We start from the raw sequence: 17,290 nt of genomic DNA on the forward strand, positions 1-17,290 counted from the left end.
CTGAATGGCATTGTTTTTTTCCCTGAAGAACAAGAACATAAGATATATATGAGACTCCCAGTGCATCCTCTGCAGAATTGCCTTTCTAATTGCGGCAATAAGTGCTATTTAGATATAATATTTAAGTTTTCTCATTTGTGGCACTTACAAACTCAGAAAGAAGAGTTTTTAACATTCCCCCCAAACCCTTACAGAACTATGCTCTGAAAAGCATCTGCTACAGCATTCCTATCTTACTCATCATTAGTGTCTAAAACTGCACAGATTTATAAGGACTGCTGGGAAACGACTTATCCTTTAGCACACTGGTAAAGAACCAAAAGTATACTATTTTCAACTGAAAACCTTACCAATACCTACTAGCTACTTCTAAAGCCTTTTCTTTTCTTGTTTATTGGAAAAATCCTCCATCATAACACAATACACTTTAAGGACAATGGTATTTAAAAGACAGAAATTTCAAGACCTTTAAGGTCTTGTCGTTCAGTAGATCAGAAAGAGTTACTGGAATTTTAACAGGAAATAGCTTTCCAAGGAAAGTATTATATTTAAAAAGAATTACAAAAAAAGCCTGTGACCACAGCTTTTAAAAGCTGCATTTCAGTCCCTTCATTCCCACACACTACTTTCTTTCATTACTACTCAATTTAAAGCTGAGAGCATGAAAGATATCCATTTTATAAAAATGAAATACAGAAGCTGTCCACAGAGATGCCTCTTAAATTGGCCCAAGTTTATAGCCACATTCTTAAAGTTTGTTTCATAGTATAAATGTAATGGATTTGGGTTTTTTTCCCCAAATACTATTATTACTGCTATTAGTAGTACTACACAGGGCCATGTGAAACATTTCCTTAGCCATGAAATTTCCTTTTTTTTATCTTTTTCATCTCTTTTTTAATGAAATGTTTACTTTTTTTGCTACTATTACTCAGCTTGTAAAGCTTGATGTGATACTACCTAATGCCAAATGCGTCACTCAGATTCTACAGCACAACACAGTGTCATATTCTTATTCAGCTCTGTTTTTCTCCTTCAAAAGCATTGCTAAGCATCTGTTTGCCTCTCTCTAAAAAAAGACACTTCATAAGTAAAATTATTACAAACTATTTTTACCATGTTGTTGTGACTTAGGAATCACTACTGAAAACACTCCAAATCATGCACTGATTTTCTCACTCCCCCTTTCTCATTCCTCACTCCCTGAGGCAGGAGGGAGAGAAGAATTGTAAGAAGTTAAGTTTACGGGTTGAGAAAAGGCCGATTTACTGGAAATAGCAGTTTTGATCAGAAATGTAACAGGAACAACATTACATGAAATACACCAAAGCTGTAGAAGAAAGGCGATTGATTCATACATGGAAAAGCCCACCATACAGAAACCTGCCCTGAGCAATCGCCACATTCTCCACAAACAGAAGAAATGCCCTCCCTGCCTTGTCCCCAGCGATGATGTGAGGTAGTATAGAATAACCTCCAGGTGCTAGCCATGACCCATCCTGGCCACTGCTAAAAATAACCCTGCCCTGGTAAGAACCAGAACATTACCCACCCCTTATTATGCACCATATAATTTATGCCCAAATCCTATACCTTCCAACAATATACATAGAGTACATATACACAAGCACAGGTATCATTTCCATCATGAAAGGCCATCCCTCCAAGATGTCTGTCAAATTCATTGAGTCTGTGACTGTGAGTTGTATCCACTCTGGATGTCTTCCAGGGCGGGAGGGCTGGTGTGCTGTCAGGCATCATGAGCTCATGACCAGTGTATCTGGAGCAGCCCAGACTCACTGTCCATGGTAGTTATGGCATTCAGCTACTAATAATATACAAAAAAAATTACAGACTGCTCTCACCTAAAAATCAGATCCCCTTCATGTACACATCATGTTTCCCCATCCAGCTGCATTATGCAACAAGTGCACCAAGGTCATTGAGCAAAAACAGTCCCATAGATGGGTTTGCCTTAAGGGGATTAATCCAAACTGTCTCCCCTAACACATTCCTAATATGCACCACAGGAACTTTATCACCCTCTTTGGTATGATATTTAATTGGGTAGGGCCAGGTCAAATCATGGAACCACTCTCTATCATTAACTAACCAAGTGGCCTTTGCTAAGTACAGACCTCAATGTATGAAGGTCCAACCATCAAATGCTTTCAATGTGATTTTTAACAGTCCATTGCATCACTCAACTTTCCCAGAGGCTGGTACATGACAGGGAATATGATACCCACTCAATACCATGGCTCTCTGGCCATGAGGTCTATGAGACTATTTTTGAAATGAGTCCTGCTGTACGATTCAATTCTTTCTGGGGTGCCACGTTGTCACAGGACTTGCCTTTTGAAGCCCAAGATGGTGTTGCAGGCAGTGGTGTGAGGAACTCTATGGGTACATCTCCAGCCATCCAGCAGTTCTTTATACCTCTGTCAGCACTCAGAGCCTGCCTTGGTGGGTTCGCATGAGTGCAATGTAATTAACCTGCCAAATCACCCTATATTTTGATTCTGACCATCGTTCACCACACCAAAGGGGCTGTACCCACCTGCTTGCTTAAACGCAGTGCATGTTTCACTTATGAAGAACCTGAAAAATAGTATCCATCATTAAGTGCACCCCTCTTTCACGAGCCCATCTTTATGTTGCATCTCTTCCCTGATACCCTGATGTGTCCTGGGCCCACTGACTGGAAATAATTTCCCTATGCTGCCAGTTCAGGTCCACCCAAGACACTTCAATCTTGACAACCCAAACCATCTGCCCATTTCTGTGATATTTTCCAGTAGCGCAACTTCTGGGTATGTGTGGATCTACATGATGTACTTTTACAGCCAGCTCCTCTACCTGGGCAGTGAGATCCTGCCACAATTCAGCAGCCCAGATGCATTTACTTCTGTTCTGCCAACTGGTCTTTTTCCATTGGTTTAGCCATCTGCACACGGTATTTGTTGCCAACCACAGGTCAGTGCAGAGGCAGACTGCTGGCCATTTCTCTCATTCAGCAATATCTACACCCTTATTCTTGGAGAAGTGCAAGGAAAACAGTGGGGCTGTGTTTCCATCCCTGGGGCAGTTGATTGCAGGTGTACTAGATATCCTCCAGGTGAAAGCAAACTGCTGCAGGCACTGCTGCGAAAGGAATGGAGAAAAATACATTAAGCAGTATTAATGAAGGCAGCACTTTGCTGCCTTGGATTCCAGTTCAGACTGAAGTTCCAGCACATACAGCACAGCAGTACTCAGTGGTGGTGTGACTTCCTTTAGACCACAACAATTCTGTCAGTCTCCACTCTCCACTGGAGATATATACGCACTGGCCATATAGGGCTCTAAAGGGTGAGAGAGACTCGCTGACTGCTCCTTGGTGCTGCAATTCATGAATCATCTCATGGAAGGGGGTTACAGAATCCTGGTTAGTGTGATATTGCCAACACTCCACTGTTGTGATAGTGACCATTACCTGTTGTTCTTTAACCCTCAGCAGTCCCACAGCAGAAGGGTCCTCTGAAAGACCAGGCAAGGTACTCAGCCACTTAATGTCTTCTGTCTCTACAGCAGGGTGACTGAGTGACACTGACTGGATGCCAGACACCTACCAAAGCCTCTGTATCACTCCCCTTTGCAGCTGGACAGAGAAGAGAAAATATTACAAAGGGTTTATGACTCAAGGACCCGGGGAGATCATTCACCAAATACCATCATGAGAAAACAGGCTCAAATTAGAAATATTAATTTAATTTATTACAAAATCAGAGTAGGATACTGTGAAGTGGAATAAGAAAGAACAGCTTTCCTGCATCCCTAGCTCTGTCCCAGCTCTGCCCCACAATGTCTCACAAGGAGAAAAGGAATGGGGGTTATGGTTAGCTCATTACACGTTGTTTCTCCCTCTGCTCAGGGAGATGAGTCCTTCCAGTATTTCCAGAAGCAGTCCTTCCCACAGGAGACAGTTTTCCACAAACTTCTCAGAGGTGAGTCTATCCCATGGGCAACAGTCCTCCCCAAACTGCTGCAACGTGGGTCACTCTTGCACTGGGCTCAGTCCTTCAAGAACAGGTTGCTCCAGCATGGGTCCCCCATGGGGTAACAAGTCTTACCAGGAAACCTTCAGCATGGGCTTCTCTCTTCACGGGTCTACAGATCCCTGTCAGATACCCTGCTCCAGCACAAGCCTCCCAAAGGGTAACAGCCTCATTTGGGTGTCCACCTGCTCTGGTGTGGGATCAGGTGGATCTCTGCACCCCCATGGATCTCCAGGGGCACAGCTGCTTCCCCATGGACTGCACCATGGGCTGCATCTCACAAACTGCTCAGCTTGGGCACCTGGAGCAGCTCCTCTCTCCTTCTCCACTGATCTTGGAGTCTGCAGAATTGCTCCTCTCACATAGTCTCACTCCACTCTTCGCTGGCTGCAATAAAAACCGTGCAATACTTTTCTTTCTTTTCTTCTTCCTCAGTATGTTATCACTGGGACATTACCAGCTGTTCCGGGGGGGACTTTATGATGCTTGTATCTACAATCATCTGTTCTGTTTATGCTGGATATTGAGTTCTTCACCTTTAAGACTGGTCCTGAGAGCAAAGACGGGGAAGAAGAAGCGTGCAGTTTGTGTTCAGAAACAGCACTTATGCCTCTGCCTTCTGCTCCTGAACTGTGTTGTCTGCAGCACGGACAGACAGCAGGACAGAGCTCTCTGCTTTTAGCTAGTGTTTTTTTTATAGCTAGCTGAGGCAGAGAAGGTTTCCAGACTGAGCCTTTTCTATTCCTTGGAACTGATCAGCCTTGCTCTTGACTGAAAACTCAGACAAACCCCAGGAGCTCACATCTCTGGCCCAATGAGGCCCAGGATGTGGCATTTTCCAGTGCAGGAGGGACTGATAAGATATTGAGCGAGCCAAGCTACACCCTACTTTGTGAAAGTCACAAAGGACCTTGTGAATTTGCCATCTCTTCACAACAGCAAGAGGTTTTATTGTTTAATATTACTCATTTTTTATGCTTGTGAATACTTTGCTTGTTAAAAAAACAGTTTTTTCCACTTTTCTCCAAGGAAATCTGTTCCCAAACCAGTTGGGGGAGGGGACACTTGAGTCTGCTTTCTAGAGGGACCTCTCTGGTGTTTCCTCCCAAATTTGCCCTGAACCAGACACCATCATATCTAACTGGCCCAGCCTTGGCCAGCAGCACATTCATATTTAGATATGTCAAAGTTCAACTCTGCTAGATGCTGAGGAAGCTTCTATCAGGTTCTCACAGAACCTACTACCTATAGCCCCTGCTTCCAAAATCAAATTTTATGCAAATCCAAATCAGCTATCCCAAAAGCCCAATGATGCCTTTTTGGATCCTTGAAATACCCTCTTCCTGATGTAAGGAATCCTGATCCTGGGCATCCTGATGCCCAGGATGCACAGGGCCTATGAGCCAGTCACAATGGGGTATTTTTGCCATTTATTCCCCATCAGAGCCACTGCAGCTTCCAGTACAGTAAGCTGTCCAGTCCCCAGTCACCTCAGAAATAGAGATGGATTCTACTCCTATATATCTTGATGGCATTAGGGTACATCGTGCACCTGTCAACTAAAGATTTAGGTTCTTGTGGGTCTGATGCACCAAGCCATTGGATCCACACAGTCCAACAGATCTGATTGTCCCTTTTCTCCACACAGCTGGAGACAGGGCCTCTCTAGTTCTGGTCATGGTACTTGTTGCTGTTTCTACTATTTGTTGCTATATGAACTGGAGATCCTTACAAGGGGATTGGCAGTAACATCAGCCCTTTTAGTTTGTTTGAGGACTTTCTCACTTGAAACTGCATCTCACTTGGAGCTGCATCTGTCCTTGACTTTCCTGTGGTGGTTCTTCTTCCTCTCAAGTCACATACCTGTGATGCCAGGGCAGAGGTGGGTTTTCCATCCCACTTCCTCACAACCTCTCTGTGCTCACACAGCAAAAAACACAGATTACCTTGTGGTTTGTACCCTCTCCCTTGAACAGAGGGGTACTCGCTCCCAATAGCAGAGACTCTGCTCCATACTGGAGGGGCATGGGACATTTCCACTCTGAAGCCTTTCAACTCTGTCCACTGTCTTGCACAGCCTTTTCACAGACAAGAATCAGGGTGGAAAAAAGCGAGGAAAAAAGATGATCATCACATTGCTGTAGCTAGGTAATCACCTGAAGCTCTTTGTTCATGGACATCAGTGCCAATGAGTTGGTATACGATGATCATGTGCTCCATGCAAACTTCTGCCACGTGGATTGTGCACACTGGACCTCATCTGCATCTACAGGGGACTGCTCATTATTTGAATCCCTAGAGATTACCTCCAGCACAGCCAGTTCTCTGAGGTACTGGGTGCTTTCTCCATGGTGTCCCACCTGCCTGGGTGCACTACTAGATCATCCTTCAGAAAGCAGTGCACACACTTGACAGGAGTCATCCCCAAAGGCTGAGAGCTTCTGTCCTCTTCCCAATCCCCTTGTCAATGCCCACATCCTGGGACAGGGATCGTGGCTGATTGGCCTCATTACCACCTAGTTACATATCTGTGAGCTGTGATATTGCAGCCAGGTCAGACTGGTGGCTGAAATCTTCTTGCACATTCTGCAGCTAACCTGGGGATAGGGATCAGTGATTATCTCTGGCCTTGCCTCTTCCTCCTGTTCTATCAGCATGGGCTGTTCCTGCAGTTCAGCTGTAGTTTGTGTGGCCTCAAAGCCACTCACACCCTCCCCTTGGCAGCTGGACAGTAGAGAGAAAATCTAATGAAGGGTTTATGGGTTGAGATAAAGACTGGGAGAGATCACTCTTCAAATACCATCATGGGCAAAAAAGACTAATTAGAGATATGAATTAAGTTCAAAAATCAGAGCAAGATAATGAGAAGTAAAATAAACCCCTAAAAATACCTTTCCTCCACCCCTCCCTCCTTCCCAGCTCTACCTTCTACACCAGCAGTACAAGGAGACACAGACTGGAGTTTGTGATCAGTTCATCACCTGTTATTTCTTCTGCTGCTCAGGGAGAGGATTTATTCCCCTGCTGCACTGTGAGGTTCCTCCTACAGTAGACAGTTCTCCATGAACTTCTCTGATGTGAGTCCATCTCATAAATAGTTCTCTGTGAAATGCTGCAACATACATGAGTCCATCCCACTGTCCACCCCCGCAGCATGAGTCAGTCTTCTACAGGGTACAGTCCTTCAAGGACAGGCTGCTCCAGCCTGAGAGCAAAGGCCCCTCTCTCCATGGATCTCCTGTTTCCATAGTCTTCTCTCACGCATCCACCTGCTCCAGTATGGGGCTCCTCCATGGGCTGCAGGGGCACAGCTGCTTTACCACGCTCTTCACCACAGGCTGCAGGAGAATCTCAGCTCCAACACCTGGAGCACCTTCTCCCCCTCCTTCTCCACTAACCTTGGTGTCTGCAGAGTTGTTCCTCTCATATGTTCTCACTGCACTCTAGCTGCAATAACAACTTGTTTTTCTTTCTTCTTAAATATACTATCACTGAGACATTACCACCATTTCTAGTTGGCCCAGCCTTGGCCATATTCATCTTTGGAGCCACTAGGGATTAGCTCTGCAAGACACTGAGGAAGCTTCTAGGAACTTCTCACAGAAGCCACCTCCTGTAGCTTCCCCCTTCCTTCCAGAAACAGGACATGCAAATCCAAAACAATACTACACAAGCTGTTTGATGTAATTTTAAGTACTGATGGCTAACATCTGCCACATCCAGGAGCATCTGGTTGACTGGTCTCCTTCTTGTACCAAGGCAAACAAGGTATCTGTGGTCCTTCAACTTATTCAAATGTTTAACCTGAGCTGCAAGCTCTGTACTAAAAACACAGCATGAATGATCAGTGGCACTGGGGAGACCTCAGCACATTTGAGACAGTGGCATAAATAACCCTGAAAGGCATTTCCTGACAAATCTCTTTGAAAATGTCAGCTACTGCACTCAGAATGGTCTGCTGACAGAAATGACAAGAATCCTGCAAGAGTAGAGTCCCAGGAAGGATTTCAGGACTCAGATTGTTATTAAACACAGAGATTTGGCTTTGTTAGACACTTTGGAAGCCTCACTCAGAATAAGAAGCCAAGTGAGTGGAACATAGTATACTATTCAGAAAGTCACTTTTCCAGTGAATCTCAGAAACACGTCAACCTTCTCTGTCTCTTTCTCTGAAGAAGTTCTCAAACCACTTGCACATAGCTGCTTCATGTGGCACAAGAAAGTATCCAGAATCATGATGCAGAGGAAGGGAGAAAAAAGTAAATGAAGAAAAAAAGTCAGGGAAATTACATGAAGATATGTGTGGATTCTTCTTGAAAATAATAAGTACAGTGCCAAAACCACAGGAGACATGAAACTCATGGCTTGAGAACAGAATCATTGTTTTACATAACTGAGAGGAACTGAAGCAATGCCAGCTGCACAGTGGCCTAAATGCTAATAGATAAAGCATGAGAAATGGGAGGGCATGACTGCAAACTATATACTGCCCTTCAAAACTCTTACCCACAAGAATTCTACCTCCTTCAGCTGACAACCAAAAAACAAACCTGGCTTGCTTAGTAAGAAGTGCTGACTCAAAGACTTCTGCCTAGTCATCATAAAAAAAAATATTACACAAATTACATAAATTACAACTTTAAAAAATGAATACATAGCTTTTTGAAAGGCAATTATACAGACTAAACTGTTTACAAACACACTTTCTTAAACTTACACAGTTACGCTTTCTTTTTAAACCTTTAATTTACTTTTTTCAGGTAAATTAAAGATACAAAGAAATAAATTTTGCAGCACTGGGTTTTTAAGAATTCTTTTATAAAGATATCTGTGTAATGCTCATGTTCCTGTCAGATAATTTCAAACAGATGACTAAAACAAATAGCTAGTATTTCTGCCTTGTAATAGCTGCTGAAAGATGGAGTCTCAAGATTTTTGATAGATGATCATATATTATTGTACTCAATCAAGCATAACTGGAATGACTGTTCAACAAGGGAAGACAACAGAAGTCCACATGTAACTTATCTTGGCTTCCTAGATCACAGAGCAGTTTGCAGTCAAAAGCATTTCAACTTCCAGGTCTATGCTTTGGAAAGCAGTGTAGTAAGTCATATTCTAAAACTGAATACTTTGAAGAACACAGAAGTAGAAAAGACAGCTTTTGACAAAAGAGCTATCATAGAATCAGAAAACATTATGGTTGGAAAAAAGCTCCAGGACCATCAATTACACCCTTTGACTGAAACTGAACACCACCATGTCAACTAAACCATAGTACCAAGTGCCACATTCAGTTCTTTCTTGAACATTTCCACGGATGGTTCCTCTACCACTTGCCTGAGCAGCCCATTCCAATATTTAACAACCCTTTTGGTAAGGAAATTCTTCCTTGATGTCCAAACTGAACCTCCCCTATCACATCTTAAGGCTATTTGCTGTCATTACAGTATATGACCCTTTCAGTAAAGAAATTCTTTCTGACATCCAAAATTAACCTTCCTTGACAGAGCTTGAGGCCTTTTGCTCTTGTCCTGTCATTAACTGACTGTGAGAAGAGACCAACCTCATCTCACTACACTCTCTTTTCTGGTGTAGAAAGCTGTAGAGTTGAAGAGAGTGATAAGGTCTCCCACAAACCTCCTCTTCTCCAGGCTAAACAACCACAGCTCCCTCAGCTGCTCCTCGTATGATCCTACTCTCTACACTCTTCACCAGCTCTGTTGCCCTTCTTGGACACACAGTCCCACACCTCAATGTCCTTCTTCAGGTAGAGGATCCAGAACAGAACACAGGACTTGTGCTGGGGCATCACCACTGCACAGGGGAATAATCACTGACCTGCTCCTGCTGACCACACTATTTCTGATAAAGACCAGGATGCCATTGGCCTTCTTGGCCACCTGGGCACACTCTGGCTCATCTTCAGCCAGCTGTCAATCAGCACCCCAGGTCCTTTTCTCCTGGGTCACTCTCCAGCCTGTAGTACTGCATGGGGCTGATGTAATCCAAGTGCAGGAACCAGCGTTGGCCCTATTGAACCTCACACCACCGGCCTCAGCCCTGACCCGGCCTGTCCAGAGCGCTCTGCAGAGCCTGCCTACGCTCCAGCAGATCAACACTCCTGCCCAGCTTACTGCTGTCTGCACACTCCCTGAGGGTACACTCAATCCCCTCATCCACACCACCAATAAAGACATTCAGCAGGACTGGAGCCAGTACTGAGCCTTGGGGAATCCCTGTAGTGACTGACCACCAACTGCAGCACCGTTCACCCCCACGCTCTGGGCCCAGCCAGTTCTTAACCCACTGGAGAGCGCACCTGCCCAAGCCATGGGCTGCCAGCTTCTCCAGGAGAATGCTGTGGGAGACAGCAGTGCCAAGGGCTGTGCTGAAGACCAGGTACACAACATCCACAGCCTTTTCCTTATCTGCTAGCCAGGTCACCTGGTCTGCACAAGAAGATCAAGCTGGCCAAGCAGGACTTTCTAAACCTGTGCTGGACTACCTGATCCCCTGGTAGTCCTCTATGTGGGATATGACTGCATTCAATATAATGTGTTCCATAACCATCCCTGGCATGGAGGTCAGGCTGACAGGCCTCTAGTATCCTGTATCCTCCTTCCAACTATTTCTATAGTCATGTTGGCCAACCTCCAGTTGTCTGGGACCTCCCCAGTTAACCAGAATTCATGATAAGTGATGAAGAATGGCTTGGCAAGCTCTCCTGACGGATCTCTCAGTACTCTGGTGAATCCCATCCTTCCCACAGACTTGTGAGTGTCTAAGTACCACAGCATGTCACCACTTCCTCCTGCCTTGCAGGGGGTCTGTTCTGCTCCCTGTCCTGGTCTATCTGTCCAGGGGACTGGTTGTCCTGAGGATAACAGGTCTTTATGTTAAAGACTGATGCAAAAAGGCATTAAGTACCTCAGCCTTTCCATCATCCTTGGTGACAAAGCTCCCCCCTCCCCATCCAATAAAGGATCATCCACCTGGTCATACCACATGCAAGTGTTGTCTCTCTGCTGCTCTGGTACTAATGGCAGGCTTTAACACTCTCTGCAGATGGAGATCTAGACAGCTGCATACTTCGAAGGAAGCTCTCTGGGTCACCATGCTCCTTCTAGCAACAGCTTTCAACCATATGGAATTCACTGTTGAGCCTGTTCTACTTGGGGGGGCAAAAACCACCAGCTGAGTTCACCTGAGGGGCTGGGGGGTGCCTGTGCCCTTCTACATGTCCTGCATACAAGCTGCTGAGATAACGGCTGTGCCTCACCCCAACTGATGTGCTTATACCTGCATCTGAAGTAACTGTGTTTCTTAATACCACATACATTGTCCTCTTTCTTACAAATTCTACTGTTGATCTAATTTCAGTAAGACACAGTTTCAGACTGCTACTCTGTTCTTATTATACAAGTCCTCATGCTTGCATCATTATAATGGACACCAGAATAGGTGCCAGAAAATAACTCTAATTCTTTCTTGTTTTACTTGTTAGAAAGATGTAACTAGTGAATCTGGATGCAACTTATGCTACTGCAGATGAACATAATTTAGTAACAGAATCCCTTTCTTTGGATATTAGTTTTAAGAGCTACTCAGCATTTAAAAAAATCTCAGTTCAAAATTACTCAATGTTTTCTCAAAACCTTCTGACAGATATAAGAGTCATAGATAAATAAGATAAAGATCCTCTGTGGTATAAAAATAATTATGGAACAGTAACAATTAGTAGAGAAAAATAAATCCTGTTGCTTCTCAGGTACTTTTTACTCAAGTTAATTTCATTTATGTGACTTCTGATATGTAGGAATTTATTTCACTTAGACATCCTATCAACATGTTTTAAAACTACTGAAAATGCTTATTTATTATGAAATGCCCTTTCATTTTGTTGTTTTTTTGATTTTTTTTTAGATTTGGTTTGGTTTTTTTGCTTACATTATTTTACTGTTCCAACAAGCTTTCAACAGCTGGTATCAGAAACAGGCAGAAAGTTAATGTGTTACTTTGCCAAAATACAGCATTACTTTCTAGCTGCAGTGGTTCTGGGAACAAAAGCCATTACATACTACCAAAACAAGTAATCCCTTTACATAAAACACTGACAAAAGTGTAAAGAGGAGATTATCCCCTAGAAATTAACAAGAACTAATCACACTGTGGAACAGTTTCTGGTGACCATGGCCTCCATAGTGGCCCACCAAAATCCTCTGGTCTCCTTCATTTCTTAGGAGATGTCTTTAGGGAAAGATTCCAAGCCCCTTCCCTTACATTTGTATGAATTAGCCTTTGAAAGGAGGATGAAAAGAGAACTTCTCCTAATCACAAATATTGGTGCTATGTTGTCTCTAAAAAAAAAAATATAAAGACATGCCTTTGCCCCAACTGAGAGCTCTGAAAATGAATTATACAAGGAAAGGGATCTGAGCTGAATTACACATCTCACTAAGAAATTAAATGCTAAATTACATCTTCACAGACTAACTTAGGCCAAAATGTAAATATGTGCACTACTCCTGCAGTAAAAATACTAAACTGTATAAATTGTTAAATGCATTTTTGTTGTTTACATTAAGAATAAAACTCGGTACAACCATTACATGCTAACATGAACAAGCAATGAGGAATCTGAAATTAACTCTGGAACTATACAAGATAATCAATGCTCACTGTTGCCAAATATATCTCCTCTTATCTGCCATGTTCTGAATCTCTAAACAATTCTCTTACTTTTTTTACTTAAAACACTGCAAATACTGAAATACTAGGTTTTGAGTTTATTATTACTCTTTCCTTGCTCTTCAGATGAATTCCACAGATGACAGACAGTAGAATACGTAGTTTGATTCAATTAATCTCCCCTTTGATGAATACTACACACAAGGAGACAGAGATGGATTCCAACAGAACAGGGATAGTCTCAAAATTATGGGAATTGGGCTACATAACATGGTAAAACCTGCATATTCAGGAAACAGAGCTCTTCCACAACCCTAACTAATTTACAGTAAGTTTAACTATGTTTAACTGTGAACTGAATTTTAAATGTTTTTTTTTTTAGTTTAGAATATTGTAATTTGTGATATTGTGATCTGAATCATAGAATCCCTTGAGTTGCAAAAGACCTACCAAATTCATCAAAGTCCAACTCTTGGCCCTGCAAAAGACACTCCAAGAGTGTGCCTGAGAGCACTCTCCAAACACTTCATGAACTCAGACAGACTTCTCTGAGAAGCCTGTTCCAGTGCCCAACCATCCTCTGACTGAAAAACATTTTCCTAATGTGTAAACTAAACATTTCCTGACTGGGCTTTATGCCATTTCCTTGAGTCTTATCAGTGGTCACCACAGAGAAGAGATCAGCACCTGGTCCTCTGCTTCTCATCATGAGGATGCTTAAAATTGCAATGAGCGGTCCCCTCAATCTCCTGTTCTCCAGTCTGAATAAACCAAGTGACCTCAGCTGCTCCTCATAAGGTTTTCTTTCCAAACCCTGTAGCACTTTCATAACCATCCTTTGGATACTCCCCAACAGGTAAATGTCTTTTGTAGATTGTAGTGCCCACAAAAGGGCACATATTACCCAAAGTGAGGTCCTACCAACTGCAGAGCAGAGCAGAGCAGGACAAACACCTCTCTTGATCACCTGGTGATGCTGAGCCTGATTTGCCCTCCTGTCTGTCAAGGCACATTATTGAGTCATATTCAACTTTCTATTGACCAGGACCCCCAGTCCCTTTCCACAGCACTGCTCTCCAGCCTCTCACATCCCGGTCTATGCACACATCCAGGGTTCCTCCATCACAGATGCAGAATCCAGCAGCTGACCTTGTTAAACTTCACACAATTAGTGACTGACCATCTCTCTAGCTTGTTGAGGTCTCTCTGCAGGGCCTCTCTGCTGTCAAGGGAGACAACAGCACCTCCCAATGTAGTGTAATCTCTAAGACTTTCAAGTTCTGCATCCAAGTTATTAATGAATATGTTGAAGAGACCCAGGCTGAAAGAGGATGGAGACCCATGGAAGCCCACTTGTCACTGGACACCAGCCTGATGTCACACCATTCACCATAACCCTTGCCTGACTTATGAGCCAATTGCTCACCCATTGCATAACATGGTTATTCAGATGTAAGCCAAACATTTTGTCCAGGATACTCTGAGAGGCAGAATCAAAAGTGTTGCTGAAATCTTAAAAGATTACATCAACTGGCTTTCCTAGGTCATGTAGGTGGGTTACTCTGTGATGACATGGATACAGAAGTAAATACGAAGATATATAAATAACATTTACTGTAAGACTGTCTTTTACATACATTTTATTTTAGGGTGGCTGTCTGTGTTTCACATTTCCCACATCAGCACACAGCAGGGTCTGGAACTTTCCTTTTACATTGGGTTCTGAGGTACCTGAGCATCTTCTTTAGCAGTGTCCCAACTACGTTTTCAACACCACCATCTCTTCTCCTGACAGTCCTTATTTTGCAAGTCTGCAAACAACTCTGTGTAACCTCTTTTCCCTCAGTCAGTCATTCTGCTCCTTTATCCCTTTTGTTCTGCCAGATGAATCACTCTCAATGCTAATATGCTGCTCTGTACTCTAAGATAGGTGAAGATGAGATGCTGGCATGGCTTAACTGTTCAAATATTGCATGACATTGTTTGAAAGATACGAAGGTATGGCTATGCTAAATAACAGCAAAAGCTTTCATCTGTCACCTGTTTTCTTTTGAGTTCCCTATTTTCCTATAAAATCATAAGACTCTATGTTAAAAACTTCCAAAACACAATTTTTCACAAAGTTCCCATACCGGGAAATAGAAAAGGAAACCAAATAGAAATGACAGCACTCTTCAAACTTGACTAATCAGGTGTCTTACTTCTGCACTAACTAGGCTATTCAAAAATTGAAAGTTTACCTATACAACTAAGATATTAAGAAAGGATTAAGATTAAATAATACATTTTATATTCAGTAGACACCAAAAGATACATACAGTTGGTAGCTAATGTATCTTCAGCAATTAAAAATTCAGCTATATGAATATTGCAGTATTTTAAGGTTTTTAATTATTTATCTCAAAGTGGCAGAAAATATCTCTATTTAAAAATAGCATACAAGATGCAAGTCATGAAAAATTGATGTGAAATAACAATCTAAGACTTGAGCTCACTTTAAGCAAAACTACTAATGCAAAAAAAATTCCTACCAAATTCAAGCCAATGCAAAAAGAAATTTCATGACCCATTCCACCAAATCTCAATTCTCAGTTATATTCTCTCTTAAGTATACTAGCAAGCTGTATAAACTCAAAAAATTAAAAAAAAAAAAAAGATAAAAGAGAAATCAAATCACAAAGGAAAAAAATAAGTTCTTTCTGAACCACTCCCCTTTCCCTACTGGTTTCCCCTCTAATCTTTTATTTTCTGCTACACTCCCCCTCCCAAACTTTCCAGTGAAAATAAATGTTGGATGGCATTCTCTTAAGTCAGAAAAATAATCTCTAACTGCATTTTACTGTATTTGCTGGTTAATATATCTCCACAGTGAAACTAACATTTAGAATCCATCATATCAACATAGTCATCATGATCCAAGCTGCAAATAATAGAGAGTGTCACTGTCAATTTTGCTTTCTCACACTTCCTTCCCTTCACTTCATCTGATTTTAATAATCCCTGTCAAACCACAAACAGTCCAAATTACCTTCTTGACACAGAAGCTTTCAAGGAAGAGACAGAATCTCAACTTTCATTTAGCAACTACAAAAGCAAGCTGTCCGACTGGACAAATATTATTTTCCCTCTTGACAATCTCTGTAGTAAAGCATGCTTTTTAATTTTCACTGAAGCTGCCTAGGGTTTCAGATAAGCTTCTTGTTCAGCATAGACTGACTCACAGGATTTGCAAACCAACAACTGTAATTGTGTTTAAAAAAGCCAGCAGTTTTGAGGAAAAAAAGAAAAAAATTGCTTGCAAGAAATGACAACTGCATGTCATCAGCTGAATTAAGAAAAAGATTATACAAATAATTTCAATTTAGTAGATCTCATAGGATGCTTCAAGATTGTTTTACATTTCTAAGATTGACCAAATGGCTGGTCCTAACAGTGTAATATAAATCAGATTTTCAAGGAGGAAGAATTTATATTCAATGACACTAGCAACAGTCTAAAAAAGGTTAGCATTTGACAACAGGAAATATGTTCAAAGAAAATAAATTCTGCAGAAGGATGTCATATGTAACCATTTTCCACTCTGTTGGCTTGTCCCCAAAGTAAGCTCAAGAACATGACACTCTGTTTCACCTGTATCAATTTAGAACTTATTTCTCTGATGAGGCATAGTATTGCATAATTAGTATTATGTTTTAGATTTATGTGATTAATCAAAGCATAATACATTTTAATACAAAGTATTTTCTTCTCATAGACTCACCGGTCTCTAATTATCTGAAAGTCTATTGCTTTCAGTATTTTAGCTGGAAGTTGTAATCATGTTTTGAAACACTACTAGTTATGAAAAAAGAAAACATAATAACCAAGATGCTTCCCATTATAACACTCATTTGAAGTGTTTGTCAGATGATTGTCCCATGTATGGAGTTAAATTAAGCCTAACCAAAGCCACTTTCAAATATCCTTTGACAACTAGTAACTATATACCAAAACAATAAAGGCCCATCTTTGACAAATCTGTAAAGTCACAGAGACATATACATAGTGTTCCACAGCAAGAGAATTACGCTTTTTACTAATTCAGAAGCCTTATAGTGTGCTTTCAGCAGTCTGGGCTGGTGACTGGCTCCTCATGAAGACTCACTCATCTCCATGGCCAGGCATCTTCCAGCTTACCTTCTGTTTTTCTTCACAGTGAAGACTGAGAGTTTCAGGAGCATACTGTTTTCATTTAGCGTGGCTAGTTAAAGCACAGTCTTGATAATCAGCACTATATTGATTCTACCACAGATCTCCCTCAGACTGAATCTGAAGGTCTTATTCTTAAAAAAGTATCTGATCAAAACATCACATAAAGGAGGAAAAAGAAATATAAGTAACACATAGACCAATGTTATTGTCAGTTTAAATTAAAAGGACATTGATTTAAGCTTCTTTATGTGAAGTGCTTAGCCCTGACTACGACTTGATTTCTAGTTAATTATCACTAATATTCAGAGAACTCATGGCTGCTGCCAGGTAGCTTTATGCATTAAAAGAACACACATATTATATATAATTTA

At 41.8% G+C, this 17,290-nt stretch overlaps 1 protein-coding gene across 9 annotated transcripts in view; it reads right to left on the reverse strand.

Annotated features, from left to right (window-relative positions):
- The window catches only part of KIAA0825 (KIAA0825 ortholog), a 243,742-nt gene that overhangs the window by 214,741 nt on the left and 11,711 nt on the right, over window positions 1-17,290 (reverse strand). Inside the window, exons 1-2 of one of the 9 annotated variants that reach the window (XM_088053986.1) lie at window positions 3,476-3,575; window positions 2,561-2,601 (exon numbers count right to left, since the gene is read on the reverse strand). The exons of the other annotated variants lie outside the window; for them this stretch is intronic. The gene's annotated coding sequence lies outside the window, so the exon portion shown is untranslated. Of the gene's footprint in view, window positions 1-2,560; window positions 2,602-3,475; window positions 3,576-17,290 lie in introns of those variants that run through there. 9 annotated transcript variants of the gene reach the window in all.

The sequence above is a fragment of the Pseudopodoces humilis genome, chromosome 4 (genome assembly GCF_049639895.1).
Source record: "Pseudopodoces humilis isolate 2021_Gansu_Grassland_sample_001 chromosome 4, ASM4963989v1, whole genome shotgun sequence".
Taxonomy (NCBI): Eukaryota; Metazoa; Chordata; class Aves; order Passeriformes; family Paridae; genus Pseudopodoces; species Pseudopodoces humilis.